General features: G+C 40.0%; 1 pseudogene; it reads left to right on the plus strand.

The window, feature by feature from the left end:
- The first annotated feature begins 1,203 nt into the window (after positions 1–1,203).
- On the plus strand, positions 1,204–15,709 carry LOC115835466 (annotated as a pseudogene).
- Positions 15,710–17,608: the final 1,899 nt, after the last annotated feature.

Below are 17,608 nucleotides of genomic sequence, written 5' to 3' on the forward strand. Positions count from 1 at the left end.
GTCAGGATTTCGAGACCAGCCTCGCCAACATGGCAAAACCCCATCTCTACTAAAAATACAAAAAGTATTCGGGCATGGTAGCGCGTGCCTGTAATCCCAGGTACTCGAGAGACTGAGGCAGGAGAATCACTTGAACCCAGGAGGCAGAGGTTGCAGTGAGCTGAGATGATGCCACTGCACTCCAGCCTGGGCAGAAGAGTGAGACTCCATTAAAAAAATTGCAAAGTATCTACTAATCTAAAAAATGCACAGCCTCAGTTCTCAAAGAGTTTATGTTGTAGGATCATGTCAGTTCCATACATAATTTATCACAACTGCACACTGTTACATAAAGGAAATGCACAACTTGAGGTATTTATTTTGGCTAGAAAACTGAGAAACATTAATAGAGGCAATTTGTGAACTGTCTTTTCAAGGAGGTCTTTAAATGGAATGTATTCATGATAATGTTAATTCAGGGCTACCTAGAGACAGAGGGAAAAATTAAACAAGTTTTTTTTTTAACTTAACTTTTGGACTCAGCTATTAAGAAAGCATTTAAAAGTAAAGTCAAATTCAAATCTTGCTATCCTGCGAGCTCTGCCTCTCATCTCTGTCAGGCTGAAACTCCATCAAAGACTGGCAGTCACATGAATGGATTGGAAAATATTCTCTAGTTTATTTGTTTGTGTATTTTTTCTTTAATGTTCCAACTCACATAATAAGCTTAACATGAAAATTAAAAGCAATCATATGTAATTCCCAATATCAGAGTAGATGACAGTGGCTGCCTTCTCACCAATAACCAGAATGCATTGCAGCTTTCCCAGCTGCCCTTGCACCTTCTCAATAGCCATGTGACCAGCTTTGGTGACTGCTGCGTGTCAGTGAAGGGAGTATTTTCCCCTTTCCCTAGCTAACATGCAGATGTGGTGAGTAGCTCTTTTGGGCCACAAAAGCCATGCCGTAGTGATTGGATGAAAGAAAAATAGCAGATACCCAAGCACTGACCTCCCTGTAAAGCTATGCCACCTTAATAACTTGTTCTATTATGTGACTGGGAAATAGTCTCTTTTCTTCCCTAAGCCACTCTTATTTTGAACTTTTATCATAGCCACCAAACCTGTATCTTAACTAACACAAAACTTTGTACCTGGAAGAGGAGCTGAACAGAAGAGAATCTGAAATACGTGGCATTTACTCAGAATTCCCCAGCACGTGACAATGATAAAGCTGGTGAGTTTTGCTAGGCCATGGACAAATGTTTGTTAAAACCACCGTCTATGATGTCATGGAAGGTAGAGCACATGGCATCTGAACCTCTAACTCCAAAGAACATGGAGGAAAACATTTCAAGTGTTTGATATAAGATGCTTGCTTGCTTCTTGCTACTTTTAGTAAAGGCTCCAAGAGAGGAACTCAAGCTGGAGCTAACCAACATAAAACAGGGCAGGAAAGGACTATAACTACACTAAGAAGACTCTCTGCCTGTGGCTTGAGATTGAAGTTGGCTAAAGTCTGGGAGGAGCTTCACAGTAAGCCTGCCAACTACTTCCCTATACTGACGCAGCTGGAAGAAGTGGATCTGAAGAGCCTGCCCTAGCAGGAGATAAAATTGTGGCCCCAAGCCAAGGCAGCCAAACAATGAATATCCCTAATCTGAAAATCTGAAATCTGAAATGCTTTAAAATCTGAAAGTGTTTAAGCACTTACATGATGCTCAAAGGAAATGTTCATTGGAGCATTTCAGATTTCAGATTTTCAAGTTAAGGATACTCAACTGGTAAGTATAAAGCAAATATTCCAAAATCTGAAAAATATCCAAAATCCAAAATACTTCTGGTCCCACGCATTTTCGATAAGGGATACTCAACAAGTATTTTAAAAGATCAAAATAAGGGTAAGAGAATATGGATATTTAAGCTTATGGTTCTTTACATGGAACAGTTGAGGCCATTAAAAAATGTCTAAGACATAGGCAGTGGAAGGCTGAATTCAAGAAAAAGTCTCAGAGCTGAGGAAACAAAGAACCTATGGGGTTAAGGTGTTGGATGAGCCAACCACATGAGTGTGAAAGGGAGGCCAAATGAGAAAATGATGTTGCTTGGGTGGAGAGGAAGTTCTGGAATAAGTGTGGCAGTTGTTAGAAGACACTATAGTTAGAAGACATTATAGTTAGATGGGTAGACAGTAAAGAAGGGGCTTTTGTATTAAAATAGAGGAATAGTGGTTGGGAATAGGAAATATGGAGCTAAAATTATGCCAACCCACTTCTATTAAATAAATTCTATGACACCTTAGCCTTTGGGAAAATGACTAGCCTTCAGTGGAGCACATGTCAAGGGAAGCAATGTCCCATAGAGATAGGTGAATTTTAATTAAAGCAAAGAAATGGAGTCGATGTCCTCTAATGAGGTTTCCAGAAGTCACACTGAAAATATTTGGGAGGGAGGGAAGATTGATTCAGAAGTAAAACACAGAGCAGTATGGAGATAAGACACTGGAGAGCATAAATGAGTCGAGTTTTCAAAAAAAATAGAACAAAATTTTTTGAAGTCAGTTTCCTATTATCTTCCCTCATAGTTCTTAGGGAGATATAACTAAAGGCCTCCAAAGAATTTGTGTCTGTCCATAGGGTAAAGAATAAATTTATTTCAAAGATCTCCTCCTCCCACAGTTGATTATTTGACTTAGAGCAAAAGACGGAATGTAAATAGTAGCAAAACTGTCTCTGATATTATTGTAAGGAATAAAATAATTTTGCTTTGTAAATAAAATAGAATATTTTCTAGAGAGAACTGACCAAAACTCAATTTTAGGACTGGTCCTGAAATTCAGAAATGCCTTTCCCATATTGCCTAACTGTGCCTTTTTCACTGGAAATAAAAGTGCTGCCTTCATGGAGCATGCCTCCCCAGAGATCAGTGAAATCAATGAGAAATGCAATGTCCATTTGTCAGTAAAGACATGTGAAGTTTGATGGGTTTCTTGGGACTGGACAACTAGCTAAAGATTCTAAGGAAAAATTAAGTGGGGCACAGAAACCAAAAATCTCAAGAGATCTTTGAACAAGGAAACATGAAAAATGGGACAAATTTAGAGAACTGTTGCTGGCATAGATGTTAACTTCCAGAAGAAGATGGAAATAGACTACCATACAAAACAAAAAAAGACAGAAGAGAATGTTAGCACTCTGTTGCAAAGGAGAATAGGTATGCTCAACCGGTAAGTATAATGCAAATATTCCAATATCTGAAAAAAATCCCAAATCCAAAATACTTCTGGTTCCATGCATTTTGGATAAGGGATACTCAACAGGTATTTTAAAAGATCAAAATACAGATCAGAGAATATGGATATTGAAGATTATGAGCAAACGAGAATAAGAAAAAATGTTGGAGGACTTTTAAAAATGTATAAAGGAATTAATGAATGCAATTAGTATTATTTTTTAAATCAGTCATTAATAGCCACTTGCCATGATTGCCAGCCCCTTTGATGAGTACTAATTTCAAAATTATTAAGGAAAGGCAAATATTCAGATTCATACAGATTAAAAGAAAATATTTTCAAAATTTCAAATTTAAACTTATAAATGTTCTAATCTACTTTTGAATGTGTATTCGTGACCGAAGATTGGTTTTTCCAGGCCCCATCATTCTAATGACTTTTTTTTTTTTTTAGACACAGTCATCCTCTGTTGCCCGGGCTGGAGTGCAGTGGTGCTATCTCAGCTCACTGCAACTTCCATATCCCGGGTTCAAGCAATTCTTCTGCCTCAGCCTCCCAAGTAGCTGGGACTACAGGCACATGCCACCATGCTCGGCTAATTTTTTTTTTTTTTTTTTTTTTTTAGTGGAGACAGGGTTTCACCATGTTAGCCAGGATGGTCTCGATCTCCTGACCTCATGATCTGCCCGCGTTGGCCTCCCAAAGTGCTGCGATTACAGGCCTGAGCCACTGCGCCCAGCCCAGAGATTTTTTTTAACAAGGTTCTTCTCAGCAATTCTAGTATCCAGATATAGCCCCAACATAGACATCACACAAGTGTGTACTTCATAATCCTGGGGAATACAGAAGTTTCCTGGACTCTTTGATGAGCTTTCGCTCCTATATCAGTGTTTTCGGCTGATGCCATTTGTGATTGTGTTTCTGACTTTCTGTAGGCAACCTGCCAAACCTTCATTTTTTTTGCTTACATGCACATAAATGTAAGCACTAATTCTTATATTAAACTGTTTATTTCTATAATACTTAATTGGCGGTTTTCCTGGCTGAACCAAACCAAGAGCATAAGGGATGATAACCTTCAAAATTGATTAAATTAGAGGTCAATAAATGGAGCTGTTTTAATTGTATTATTCTTCTTTCATATATTAAGTAGAAAATTTTTGTAGATAGTTTTTCTTCACTGTCTCTTTGGTTACCATGAGGTACTGATTATAGTGAAAAGGTAGAATAAATATGTGATTCTTTCCCTTTATTTACCATTTTCTATTTATCAGTTACTCTTTTATTTGCCAGTTTTCTAAGTAGTAATATGGTTTCCTAAAATCCTAGAAAGTACTTGAAGAAATTAAAAATGGATTGACTTTTTAAAAATTAATTTTGGGAATTATTCTCCTGCCTCTTCTCAGTCTGATGAAATTTTTCTGTAAGATGTTGTATTTTTAAGTGATAGAATTTTTATTTTTTTAAAGTTTTTATCTCTGCTGAGACTTCACATCTGTTTACTCAATTTTATTTTTATTTCAGTCCCTGAGCATGTTTATAATATAGTAGTATCCCCTTATTGTGGCTTTACTTTCCTCACTTTCAGTCACCCACAACCAAAAAATATTAAATATAAAACTCCAGAAGTAAACAGTTTATACATTTTAAGTCATGCGTTGTTCTGAGGAATGTGATGCAACCTCCCGCCTTTCTGCTGTATCCGGTTCAGGATGCGACACATCCCTTTGCTCGGCAGATGCACAATTCCTGCTTCCTGCTTCTTGCTCATTAGACACTTGCAGCCGTCTAAGTTATCAGATGGACCTATCTCAGTATCGCAGGGTTTGTGTTCAAGTAACCCTTATTTTACCTAGTAATGGTCCCAATATGCAATAGTAATGATGCTGGCAATTCAGATATGCAAAAGAGAAACGTGAAAGTGCTTTCAGTGACTGAAAAGCAGAAACTTTTCCACTTAATGAGGAAAAAGATATGCTAAGATTGCTAACATCTAGGGTAAGAACTAATCTTTTATTTGTACAATTGTGGAAAAGGAAAACCAAATTCTTGCTAGTTTCACTTTTGTACCTCAAACTTCAAAAGTTACAGCCACAGTGTGTGGTAAGTGCTAATGCAGGGTTCGGTATTATCCATGGTTTAAGACATCCACTGGAGGCCTTCCAAAGTATGCCCCACAGATAAAGGGGGAATACTGTAGTCTTTTTATGCTAATTCCAATATCTGGATAATGTATTTATTCTATTGACTGCATGCTTTAATATCATTATAAGCTCAACGATTTAAACATATCAGGTGTGCACCTGCTCATTGCAGTCACCATCATCATCATCATCATTATTTTTGTTTGTTTTTGAGACAGATCTTGCTTTATGGCCCAGGCTGGAGTGCAGTGGCATAGTCACAGCTAACTGCATCCTCAGACTCCTGGGCTTAGGTGACCCTGACACCTCAGCCTCTCAAGTAGCTGGGACTACAGACACAAGCTACTACGCCTGGCTAATTTTTTTGTTTTCTATTTTTGGTAGACAGAGGATTTTACCATGTTGCCCAGGCTTGTCTTGAACACCTGGGCTAAAGCAATCCACCTGCCTTGGCTTCCCAAAGTGTTGGGCTTACAGGTGTGAACCACCGTGCCTGGCTTGTGGTCATCAATATTATTGATGCTTATATTAGTTCATGTTTGGATAGTGGGTCCTCCTTCAAGTTGCTTCTTGGATCCTATGGACATGACCCTGGGGTGTATAAAAGTGCCCTTGCATTCCAGTATGACGAGATGCTCTAGATTGATTTTGCACATTGCCTGCCTGCAGCCAGAAAGCAGCCATTTCTCCAAGAAGCTTTGGTTCCCTTTAGTGAATGATGATATGGAGAATCCAAACTTATGGCACCAAGGTGCTTTCTGCTTCTGTTTTGTTTAATGCTTCCAGGACTTTTCAGTGGATAAGTTTAAAAGATGTGTATTTTTTAATAAAAATTTATAATTTTTAAAGAAACCTTTCAGTTAACAGTCTTGATTAGAGGACTTTAATTATGCTCAGAGATATTACATCTGTATCTTCTTCTATTTCATTAGAAAAGTACCAGTTTTCAATGTCACACCCATAATGAGATGGAGTCTAGCTCTGTCACCCTGGCTGGAGTGCAGCGGTGTGATCTAGGCTCACTGCAACCTCCACCTCCCGAGTTCAAGCAATTCCCTACCTCAGCCTCCAGAGTAGCTGGAATTACAGGCAAACTCCACAACACCTGGCTAATTTTTGTATTTTTAGTAGAGACAGGGTTTCACCATGTTGGCCAGGCTGGTCTTGAACTACCAACCTCATGATCCACCCACCTCGGTCCTCCAAAGTTCTGGGATTACAGGCATGAGCCACCACACCTGGCCTTTTTTTTTTTTTTTTTTTTTTTTGAGAAGCAGTCTCGCTCTGTTGCCCAGGCTGGAGTGCAGTGGCATGATCTCGGCTCACTGCAACCTCCGCTTCCTGAATTCAAGTGATTCTCCTGCCTCAGCCTACCGCGTAGCTGGGACTATAGGCACATGCCACCATGCCTGGCTAATTTTTTGTATTTTTAGTAGAGATGGGCTTTCACCGTATTAGCCAGGTAGGTCTTGATCTCCTGACTTCGTGATCCACCCTCCTCAGTCTCCCAAAGTGCTGGGATTATAGGCATGAGCCACTGTGCCCAGCCAATTTTTTTGTATTTTTAGTAAAGATGGGGGTTTCATCATCTTGGCTAGGCTGGTCTTGAACTCCTGATCTCGTGATCCACCCACTGTGGCCTCCCAAAGTGCTGGGATTACAGGCATGAGCCACGGCACCCAGCCCCACAACTACTTTTTTTTTATTTTGAGACGGAGTCTCACTGTGTCACCAGGCTGGAGTGCAGTGGCACCACCTCGGCTCACTGCAACCTCCGCCTCTGGAGTTCAAGCGATTCTCCTGCCTCAGCCCCCTGAGTAGCTGGGACTACAGGCACGGGCCACCATGCCCAGCTAATTTTTGTATTTTTAGTAGAGAGGGGGTTTCACCATGTTGGCCAGGATGGTCTCAATCTCTTCACCTTGTGATCTGCCCGCCTCAGCCACCCAAAGTGCTGGGAACTAATCATTTTTTTAAAATCGTGCAATATAAGACAAACCAATAGCCTAAGACTAAAAATACAGCCTTCTGAAAAATAATAAGCAATCTGAGATTATTTTTGTGCATTATTTTGTTCTTAGGCTATATTTCATCATGAATATAGTAATATTATTGCTTTTTAAAGTCAGTGTAATTCTGATTGACAGATGACAGAAATGTATTAATTAGAAAATAAAATATTATTTTCCAACCATTCCTAGACAGTGTTCTAATATAATTAACTTTAATTGCCAGAAGTAAAATCTTTTATTTTACATGATTACACTTCATTGTACTAGAATATATCACAATCTCTATTTCCTTGAGACAAACAATTTCCCTAATATGTTATTATAAAACTGTTTAAACATATAAAAAGGTTGTGGGAAGTGCATATAGTCCAACCACTTAGATTGTACAATTATCATTTTGTTATATTTGCTTTATTACATATCCATCACTCTGTCCACCATTCTATCCAATTATCAACTCACCGTTTCTTACTTATGTCAAAGTATATATTTTTCTTACATACATATGTATCATTATTGTTCAGTATTTTTGTACAGCTCATTTTTTTAAGTTACTAAGGTTTTTTATTAACACCTCAGAGTAGAGGTTATGAAAGGACCCTGAATTGTTCTAGGAATTTTCTTCAGTGAGCATTTGTGAAGACTCGGGGATCAAGGTTGGGTTAAACTTTGTGATGGGTCCATTGGCAGTCTAGTCACAAGCACCTCCTCGATCCTTGGGTCCCAGCAGAAAATGATGCCAGACTCTCAAACTGCCACAAGGTAGCCTGGAAAGAACTCTACGGTCCAGAAAGAGCCTGGAAAGTGGTTTTGTGAGATGAAATTTACTCGGTGAAAATGCTGTGAATATTGTTCAGCCAACAACAAAGGATTTAGAATATTGACAAACATAGTAAAACAGTGGCAGGGTGTGAGAGGACTGACTCCAATTTTGAAAGAAGTTCTACTATGGGTAAAATGCTATCAAACAATATCACATGCTACACTGAAATCTTTGGTGGAAGGAAGAGTCAGTTAATGTGGCAAATTTCATTGTTTTCTTTTAAGAAATTGTTACAACCACTTCAATATTCAGCAACCATCGCCCTTATCAGGCAGCAGCCAACAACATCAAGGCAAGACCCTTCACCAGCAAAAAGACTAAGACTCCCTGAAGGCTCAGATGATCATTAGCATTTTTAGCAATAAAGTATTTTTATATTTTTTTCTTTGTTTTAAATAACTGAGCTTCAAGTAAGGGCATCAAGTAGTTTTTCTTCTTTTTCTTTCTGTTTTTCTGTTTTTCTTTTTTCTTTTCTTTCTTTTATTTTTAAAGACGTGTTTTGTCATGTTGTCCACGCTGGTCTCGAACTCCTGAATTCAAGTAATCAACCAGTCTTGGCCTCCCAAAGTGCTGGGATTACAGGCATGAGCCACCGAACCCAGCCAGCATCAAGAGTTTTAAAATTAAGGACATAACGCCATTTCACACTTTAGACTACAGTGTAGTGTAAACACACCTTCTTTTTTAAAATAGATAGAGGATCTCCCTATATGCCCAGGTTGACCTCACAATTCCTGGGCTCAAGTGACCTCCCGCCTTCCTCTCCTAAAGTACTGGGATTATAGGCATGAGCCATCACACCCAGCTAATATAACTTCATATTCACAAGGAAACAAAACAATTTGTGTGACTTGCTTTATGGCAATATTTGCTTTATTGTGGTGGTCTCGAATCAAATCCACAATATCTTTGAAGTATGGCTGTACTTTCTAAGCATTTCCTGAGTCAGCCTACTTTTTCTCCATTTTTATTGTCACTATTCTATTCATTTTGTTTTGTTTTGTTTTGTTTTCTTGTTGTTTGGAAACAGGAACCTGCTGTCACCCAGGCTGGAGTGCAGTAGTACGATCATGCTCACAGCAGCCTCGATCTCCTGTGTTGAAACCATCCTCCTGCCTCAGGCTCCTGAGTAGTTGAGACTACAGGTGCATGCTACCACACCTGGCTCACAGCATTTACAATTTAAAGTTACCTAGAGCCTTGTGGGCCATTGGAAAAGACTGAATTTTACACTCTGAAATGGGAGTCCTTGGAGGGTTTTGAGAAGAGGAAAGATGTTCAGTTCATCAGATCGCTCTGCCAAGAGATCAGTTGGGTGGCACAAACCAGAGGGCTGGCAGTAGAGATGACTGCCAGACTTTATTTGCAAGCTGGGTCAGTAGGATTTCCTGGTAGACTGAATGTGGAGTGTGTAAGAGGAAATGAGGATGGCGACTGGAAGTTCCTGGAAGGATGGGTTGTTTTATTAGATAGGAAACCCTCTGCGGATGCAGCTTTGGGAAGATGATGTTTGGGTCAGCTGGGTGTCATGCAGACAAGTGGAGTGTCAGGTGTCTGGCCAGGGACTTAGATGTACAGCCCTCAGCATGTAGATGCCACTTCAAGCTGTGAGGTGGCCGGGGAGTGACTGCAGAGTGAGCCGGAGGAGCAGGACTGGTGTGGGTGAGAGGGGGTGACTGCAGCCATGAGGCCTCAGCAGTGCCCAGGAGGGAGAAGCAGTGTGAGCATGCAGGCACGTGGGAGGCCAGCTGTACATGGAGGTGACATGTTGTTCAGATCCCACTGCCATGTTAACTATGGTGAAGGCAGAGTTGATCACTGGAGGAGGGGTGCGGAGGCCTTCAGCGATCTTGGCAAGCACCGATTTTCATGGATGTAGGAGAACTGGAGCAGGGGAACTGGAGGCTGTGACTGCAGAAAACTTTTGTGGGGTTTTGCTGCAGAGAGCAGCACAGAAATGGAGCAATTGTTGGTGGAAGAAGTGGAATCAAAAGGTTTTGAGATAAGAGAAGTAACAGAGGGAAAAGCTGTTGGAATAAAGTCCAGGAAGAGTGGATGGTGTCTACTGAGCAAGTGATGTGTGGCCCTGAGCAGACATTGACAAATCATCTGTGCCTGAGCTGCCCACAGAACTTTCTGTGATCGTGGAGATGCACGTCTGTACTTCCCAATACTGTAACCCTGGCAGCAGGTTGATATGGACCACTTCCAATGTGGCCAGTGTGATTGAGGAACTGCATTTTAAATACTATGTAATTGTAATTAATTTTAATTTAAATAGCCACACATAGCTCCCCTATGGGCCAGGTCAGAGCTCTGATGAGGCTGGATAAGGGAAGAAACCCAGGTAGAGGGTTGACTGTGAAGGTTCTTCCGGTTTGGGAGTGAATCAGGAAACAGCCATCAGCTGAGTGAAGGTAAGGGAGGTGTTGGGGGTTTACGGACGGGAAAAGTGTGACAGAATTGTTTGGAGAGGAAGGAAAAAAAGGTGTGGACTGGGGACATTTCCAGTGTTTGGGCACACAGGGCTCCACAGAGTAATCTACATTTGCTGTCCCTTGGAGCAGCAGAGAAGAAAACGGTTGGGACATATTCTGTAGAGGTAAAATGTGTAGGGTTTTTTTGTTGCTGTTGTTTGAGATGGAGTCTTGCTCTATTGCCCAGGCTGGAGTGCAGTGGCACGATCTCGACTCACTGCAACCTCCGTCTCCTGGGTTCAAGTGATTCTCTCACCTCTACCTCCTGAGTAGCTGGAACCACAGGCACGCACCACCACACGCAGCTAATTTTTGTATTTTTAGTAGAGATGGGGTTTCACCATGTTGGCCATGCTGGTTTTGAACTCCTGACCTCAAGTGATCCACCTGCCTCAGCCTCCCAAAGTGCTGGGATTACAGGCATGAGCCACCGTGCCCGGCTAAATGTGTAGTATTTTTAATAGGATAAAGCCTACGTAATTCTGTCCATAGTTCCTTTACTTAGAAATTGCTCATTTGTTCATATTAATCTTATGTTGATTACAGATAACGGCATATGGGTTTTTTCCTGTCATGTATAGCTGAATCGTGCAGAATTTGAAGATCAAGATGATCAAGCTAGAGTTCAGAATGAGGGTTTTCCATCTGGGATGTATGTCCCCATTGAGATTGAAAATGTTCTCTGTGAATCTGTGCATATCTTTGACCCCCATTACCCCATTATCCTGGATGGCTTGGGCAACAGTGAAGGCAATGTTGGATATGTGCAGGTGGGTCCCTTTGATGCGTATTTGGTGCCTGAGGCTCTGTGGATTTCCCCTCCATCAATCCTCTTACCCTCTTGTCCCATCAGATGCATCTGAAGACACATCGCTGGTATAAGAAAATCCTCAAGCCCCAAGATCCAATCATATTTTCTGTAGGGTGGAGGAGGTTTCAGACCATCCCGCTCTATTATATCAAAGACCACAATGGAAGACAAAGGCTTCTAAAGTAAACCCCACAGCACATGCATTGCAGAGCAGCCTTTTGGGGTAAAATATGATTACAATAACTTGCTTATTGCTGATACTAAGCCTTACAGGCTGCATCATTATAGCTTTGTGCTCTTCCTTTCATAAAATTCCATTCCTAAGATTTTTCTCTTTTCTGGGAGCAGGGAGGTGGTTTGGAGTAAATCTATATCCAAATGTAAATGTCCCTATCCATTATGTAAAACTAGAATCTAAAATTTGTGGTTTGCTATATTTCTTTTTTTCCTTTTCCTTTAAGGCCCTATCACTTCACAGGGAACTGGTGTATTGGCAATAGACTATCAGTGGCATAATGGTAACTATCTTGGATGATTTCTTTTACAGATTGGCTTGAGAAATATATCCTGAATGTGGGTTATTACATACATGAGACTTTAAGTTGAAAATTACTCATTTTTAGTAATATAAAGTAAATTTCCCTTTGCTTTTAATCTTCCTACATCCTTTTCAGTAGGGTGTGGGAGTAGAGGAGGGGAAGTGGAAGAATTACAATGGTACTGAAGACATTTCCTATTTTTGTGCATCTTTTGGATATATTTATCTAAGCAAGTACTTAAGCAGTGCTCACCATGTGCTAACCACTATATGAGGTTGTGAGGAGCCATCGGAGACTAGCCAGACATGCGACTCCCTGCAGCCATGCTGGGGTAGCAGTCTGTTCACTACATTTTCATTTGACCAGTCAGACAGGGCAGGGTTTATTGGTCCCATTTAACAAAGAAGAAACCAGAATAATGAGCAGATGGAATCTGCCCTGGAGGTTCAAATTCTAGTTTCCTAAACATTGCAACTTTATTTTTCTTTTCCATTTCATTCCAAATAGATTATAGTCAAATTATGTTCCTCTGAAATCACTCTCAGGAAAGTACTCAACACTCCCTGTTTTTTTTTTTTTTTCTTTTAGACAAGGTCTCCCTCTGTCATCCAGGCTGGAGTGCAGTGGCACAATCTTGGCTCACTGCAACCTCCACCTCCTGGGTTCAAGCAGTTCTCCTGTCTCAGCCTCCTGAGTAGCTGGGATTGTACAGGTGTGCACTACAATGCCAATCTAATTTTTGTATTTTCAGTAGAGACGGGGTTTTGCCATGTTGGCTAGGCTTGTCTCGAACTCCTGACCTCAGGTGATCTGCCCGCCTTGGCCTCCCAAAGAGCCAGGATTACAGGCATGAACCACCACATCTGGCCTCAAGTCACTCTTGTTAGTTTGGCTTACCAACTTTAAAGTTTTGGATTGCTTTTGTCAAACCACTGGGTTGCAAGTTCAGATGGTCTTTCTTGTTTTTCTTAGCTAATTATAAGTGAAATTCACTTTGGTAATTTATTATGTCACATAGAATTGAAGTTTTTCTCTTACCGATATTATTCCTATTTTCAAATTCTGGGGTTCCTGTTAGCCTGATTTTTGGATAGCTGCCACAGGAATTGTCCTTGATCTGGATAAATCCATAAAAATTGTCAAGAAATTAAAGCTAACTGGTTTTCCATATAAAATTTTCAACACTTCATTTTTTAAGGTTTGTATATCTGTATCTTCTCATATTTATAAATGCCCATATTGTTTGAGAAAAGGAATGAAATACTTCTAGGATATAGGCCTCATGTTTTTACACAAGTATTTGAAATCTTTTATAAACTTCATGTTTTGTTTGCTCCCTTATGTTGTGTTGCTTAAATATGCCCAAAAAAGCAGTAGTAAAACAGAGCTATTTAGGAATTGAGGCTGTTATTCATGACTACCATGTGAGACTGCTACAGAAACTCATATTGAAAATATGTCATTTTGGGGCTGGGCACTGTGGCTCATGTCTGTAATCCCAGTACTTTGGGAGGCCGAGGCAGGCAGATCATGAGGTCAGGAGATCAAGACCATCCTGGCCAACATGGTGAAACTCCGTCTAAAATACAAAAAAATTAGCTGGACGTGGTGGTGTGCGCCTGTAGTCCCAGCTACTTGGGAAGCTGAGGCAGGAGAATCTCTCGAACCTGGGAGGTGGAGGTTGCAGTGAGCCAAGATCGCACCACTGCACTCCAGCCTGGCGACAGAGCAAGACTCCGTCTCAAGAAAAAAATATATATATGTCATTTTATCCACTAGGTTTTGTTTCCTACTTTTTTGATTTGTGATAAGGGAAAAAATCACAAGTTTGTCTAACCATTCAGTAGAAAAATAGAGCATTTGCAGACAACTTGGCAAGGGTAGAAAAATGGATGTACTGTTTTTCAGTATTTGGGGAAGGTGGTTTGAGCAGTATTTATTGACAATTTCATTAGTGGGGATGTTTCTATTAAAATACATAGTAAGATCATTAAGTGTTCTTGCAATATAATGTAATAATACCACCAGCCTTTATCTTGCTGTTTTCGTGTTCTAAGTGCATGCACCTGAATAAAAGATCTGGGCTGCAGTCTAGGCTGAGAGATGCCAGCAAAGGCTGCCTAGGCCAGTGCAGTCCAGTAAATCCCTCTTCAATCTTCTCTTCCACACAGACAGCAGTGATGAGCATGCCCATGAACCCACGATTATTTTGGGAAAAATGAAAGAGTTATATTCTTTTTGTGGTAGTAATTCCACTTTCAGGGGCAAATACATTTTGATTATTTTATCACCTTTCAGTGAGTTCTTTTTGTTCTTTAACCAAGGATGTTTGAGGTAAGAAGTAAAGCATATATGATTTTTTTTGTGTGTTTTTATCTTGCTATACCCGTAGGGAATGTTTAATTCTACCTTGGAAGTGGCCAAATTTGAAGGTGCTGTGATTCAAACTGTCAGCGAGATAAGGCAGCAGATCAAGAAAGCGCTCCGGGCTCCAGAAGGAGCCTTCCAGGCCAGCTTTGAGTATAAGCTGCTGATGAGCAGTGAGTGTCTTGAGTAGTGTTCAGGACAGAGTGTTACCATTCATGCTTGACTTCTAGCCAGTGTGGAGAGAGGCTGGAGTCAGGTCTCTAGAGAGTTGAGCAGCTCCAGCCTTAGATCTCCCAGTCTTATGTGGTGTGCCCATTCGCCTTGTGTCTGCAGCCCCCTGGCCACACCCAGTAACAGTTCTGGGATCTACGAGACTGGCTTCCTTAGTGAGCTTTCCCTTCAAATACTTTGCAACCAGGTAGAGAAGTTTGGAGTGAAGGTTTTGTTCTTTGTTTCTTCGCAATATGGATAGGAATCTTCTTTTGAAAATGTTAAAGTAAATTACCTCTCTTTTCAGATACTGTCTTCATGTGAACTTGGTATCCTGTTTCCATCCCAGCCTTCTATAACCCAGTAACATCTTTGTTGAAACCAGTGGGTGAGAAAGACACCTGGTCAGGAATGCAGACCACAGGACAACTCAGGCTCACCCACAGCATCAGACTAAAGGTGAACAAGGACTCTGTATAAAGTACTGGTGGTGTGTGTGTTAGTGGAGATGCAGCCTGTGCTCTGCAGACAGGGAGTCACACAGACACTTTTCTATAATTTCTTAAGTGCTTTGAATGTTCAAGTATAAAGTCTAACATTAAATTTGATTGAACAAGTGCATATTCATGGAATATTTTTGGAATGGAATATGAAAAAATGGTAATAGTGGTTCTTTCTGGATTGAAGACAAACTTTTCTTCTTTAAATTTTATTTTATATATTTGAGGTTGACCACATGACCTTAAGGATACATATAGACAGTAAACTGGTTACTATAGTGAAGCAAATTAACATATCTACCGTCTCACAGTTACATTTTTTGTGTGTGACAGGAACAGCTAAAATCTACTTAACAAAAATCCCAAAGACAATACGTTTTATTAACTATAGCCCTCATGATGTACATCAGATCTCTAACTTGATCATCCTATATGTCTGCTACTTTGTATTTTTTTAATGTACGTCTCCCCATTTGCTATTGGTCATTTTCTATTTGGCCCATTTTTCAACTGGGTTGTTTTTTTGTTATTAAAAGAGTTCTTTACTGATTTTTGGACATTAACACTTTATCAGATATGTGATCTGCAAATATTTCTTCCAGCCTGTAGGTTCTCTTTTCATTTTATTGGTTGTTTCCTTTGCTGTGCAGAAGCTTTTTAGTTTGATGCAGTCCTCCTTGTTTATGTTTCCATTTGTAGCCTGGCTTGTGGTGTGATATTCAAAAAATAATCACTAAAGCCAATGTCAAGAGGCTTTCCCCCTATGTTCTCTTCTAGGAGTTTTATGGTTTCAGGTCTTATTTGGGTCTTGGGTCTTGTATCTGTTTTGAGATGATTTTGTGTATGGTGTATGATCAGGGTCTATTTTTATTATTTTGCATGTGAAAATCCAGTTTTCCCAGCACTGTTATTAAAGAGACCTTTTCTTTCCACTGTGCTGTCTTGTTTGCCCTTGTCAAAAATTAGTTGACAGTATATGTTTGGATTTATTTCAAAGGTCTCTGTTCCATTCCATTGGTTTATGGTTTTTGTTTTTATGCCAGTATCATACTGTTTTTATTACTATAGCTTTGTAATACAATTTTAAGGTGCTGCAGTTTCATTGATTCATGTAAAAAGGACCGTTGCACCCTTTAAATAAAAACATAGACCATGTGGTATTTTTGTTTTCCAAATAGGATCACAACACACTACTAAAAATCCCGTGGGACAATGAAGTGCCCCGCATTCCCAAAACAGTTCCTACACATACAAAGTCGGTGGAGTGCAATCACACTCTTCCACTTTAAATTACTTCCCAAAGCTTTAGTTACCCAAGCAATTCATGATAGGCATTAACAGAGAAACATAGGCCAACGAACACCATGGGGGTGTCCAGCAGCAAACTCTAACGAAGGTCTCAGTTAATTTAGAAAGTTTATTTTGCCAAGGTTGAGAACACACTCGTGACACAGCCTCAGGGTCATGATGACATGTGCCCAAGGTGGTCAGGGCACAGCTTGGTTTTATACATTTTAGGGAGACATGAGACATCAATCAATATATGTAAGAAGTACATTGCTTTGGTCTACAAAGGTGTGACAACTTGAAGCAAATGCAGGAGGACTGGAAGCAGGGAGGGAGCTTCCAGGTCACAGATCACTGATACACAAATGGTTACATTCTTCCGAGTTTCTGATTCATCTCCAATCAGGGAGCAGAGGGGTGACTTTGAATAGAATGGGAGGCAGGTTGGCCCTAAGCAGTTTCCAGCCTGAGTTTTCCTTAGTGATTTTAGGGGCCCAAGATATTTTCCTTTCACATTTCCCCCCTTTTCTTTTTAAAAAAACTGTTTGGAAAAAGCATTTTACAAGAAAATGAGTCTCTGGTCTCGGGTTTCATCTGATCTCTCATGGCTAGGAGGGTTTATTCCTAGATAGGTAGGTCCCAAAACCGCATTTTTAGCAGGTTGTGAAGACTCACATCCTGTGAAGTTAAAATAGGGGGGAGGAAGGGAAACAACAACAACAACAAAAGAACAATCCTGGAAAAATCAATGTAAGCCACATTACTCTGCAGTCCACACCTCAGTAGGCAGGTATGAAAGTGGCTTATGTATGTAAGCAGGTTGTTGTTATTTTCTTCTGAAGCTTAAGTTGTCTGGCTTCAGTTCACAAGGTTTTAAGAAAGCACAGCTTAGTTTTCAGTGACTCCATGTTAGGAATAATTGAAAAAAAAATTGAAAACATTAAAGACTTGTGGCCAAGAAAAATTAGAATTTGGTGCCAACTGTAGAAAATAATAAAAATTGAAAAAACATTAGGCAAGACTAGAACCTGAAAACAGGTCTACTGTAGTTTTGAAACATAATTTTTTCTCTCTCCAGTTTTCCATTTTTACTAAAGATAAATCATGTTAGAACTGATTTGCTTTATTACTCTTGGCCTAATTATTTGCATACAGTGCAACAATAATTATTTTTTACACAGGCTTTTAAATTGGCTTTGATGGAACTTTGTTCCATGGAAGGAATCTT

The sequence above is a fragment of the Nomascus leucogenys genome, chromosome 1a, assembly GCF_006542625.1.
Source record: "Nomascus leucogenys isolate Asia chromosome 1a, Asia_NLE_v1, whole genome shotgun sequence".
NCBI classification, from domain to species: domain Eukaryota; kingdom Metazoa; phylum Chordata; class Mammalia; order Primates; family Hylobatidae; genus Nomascus; species Nomascus leucogenys.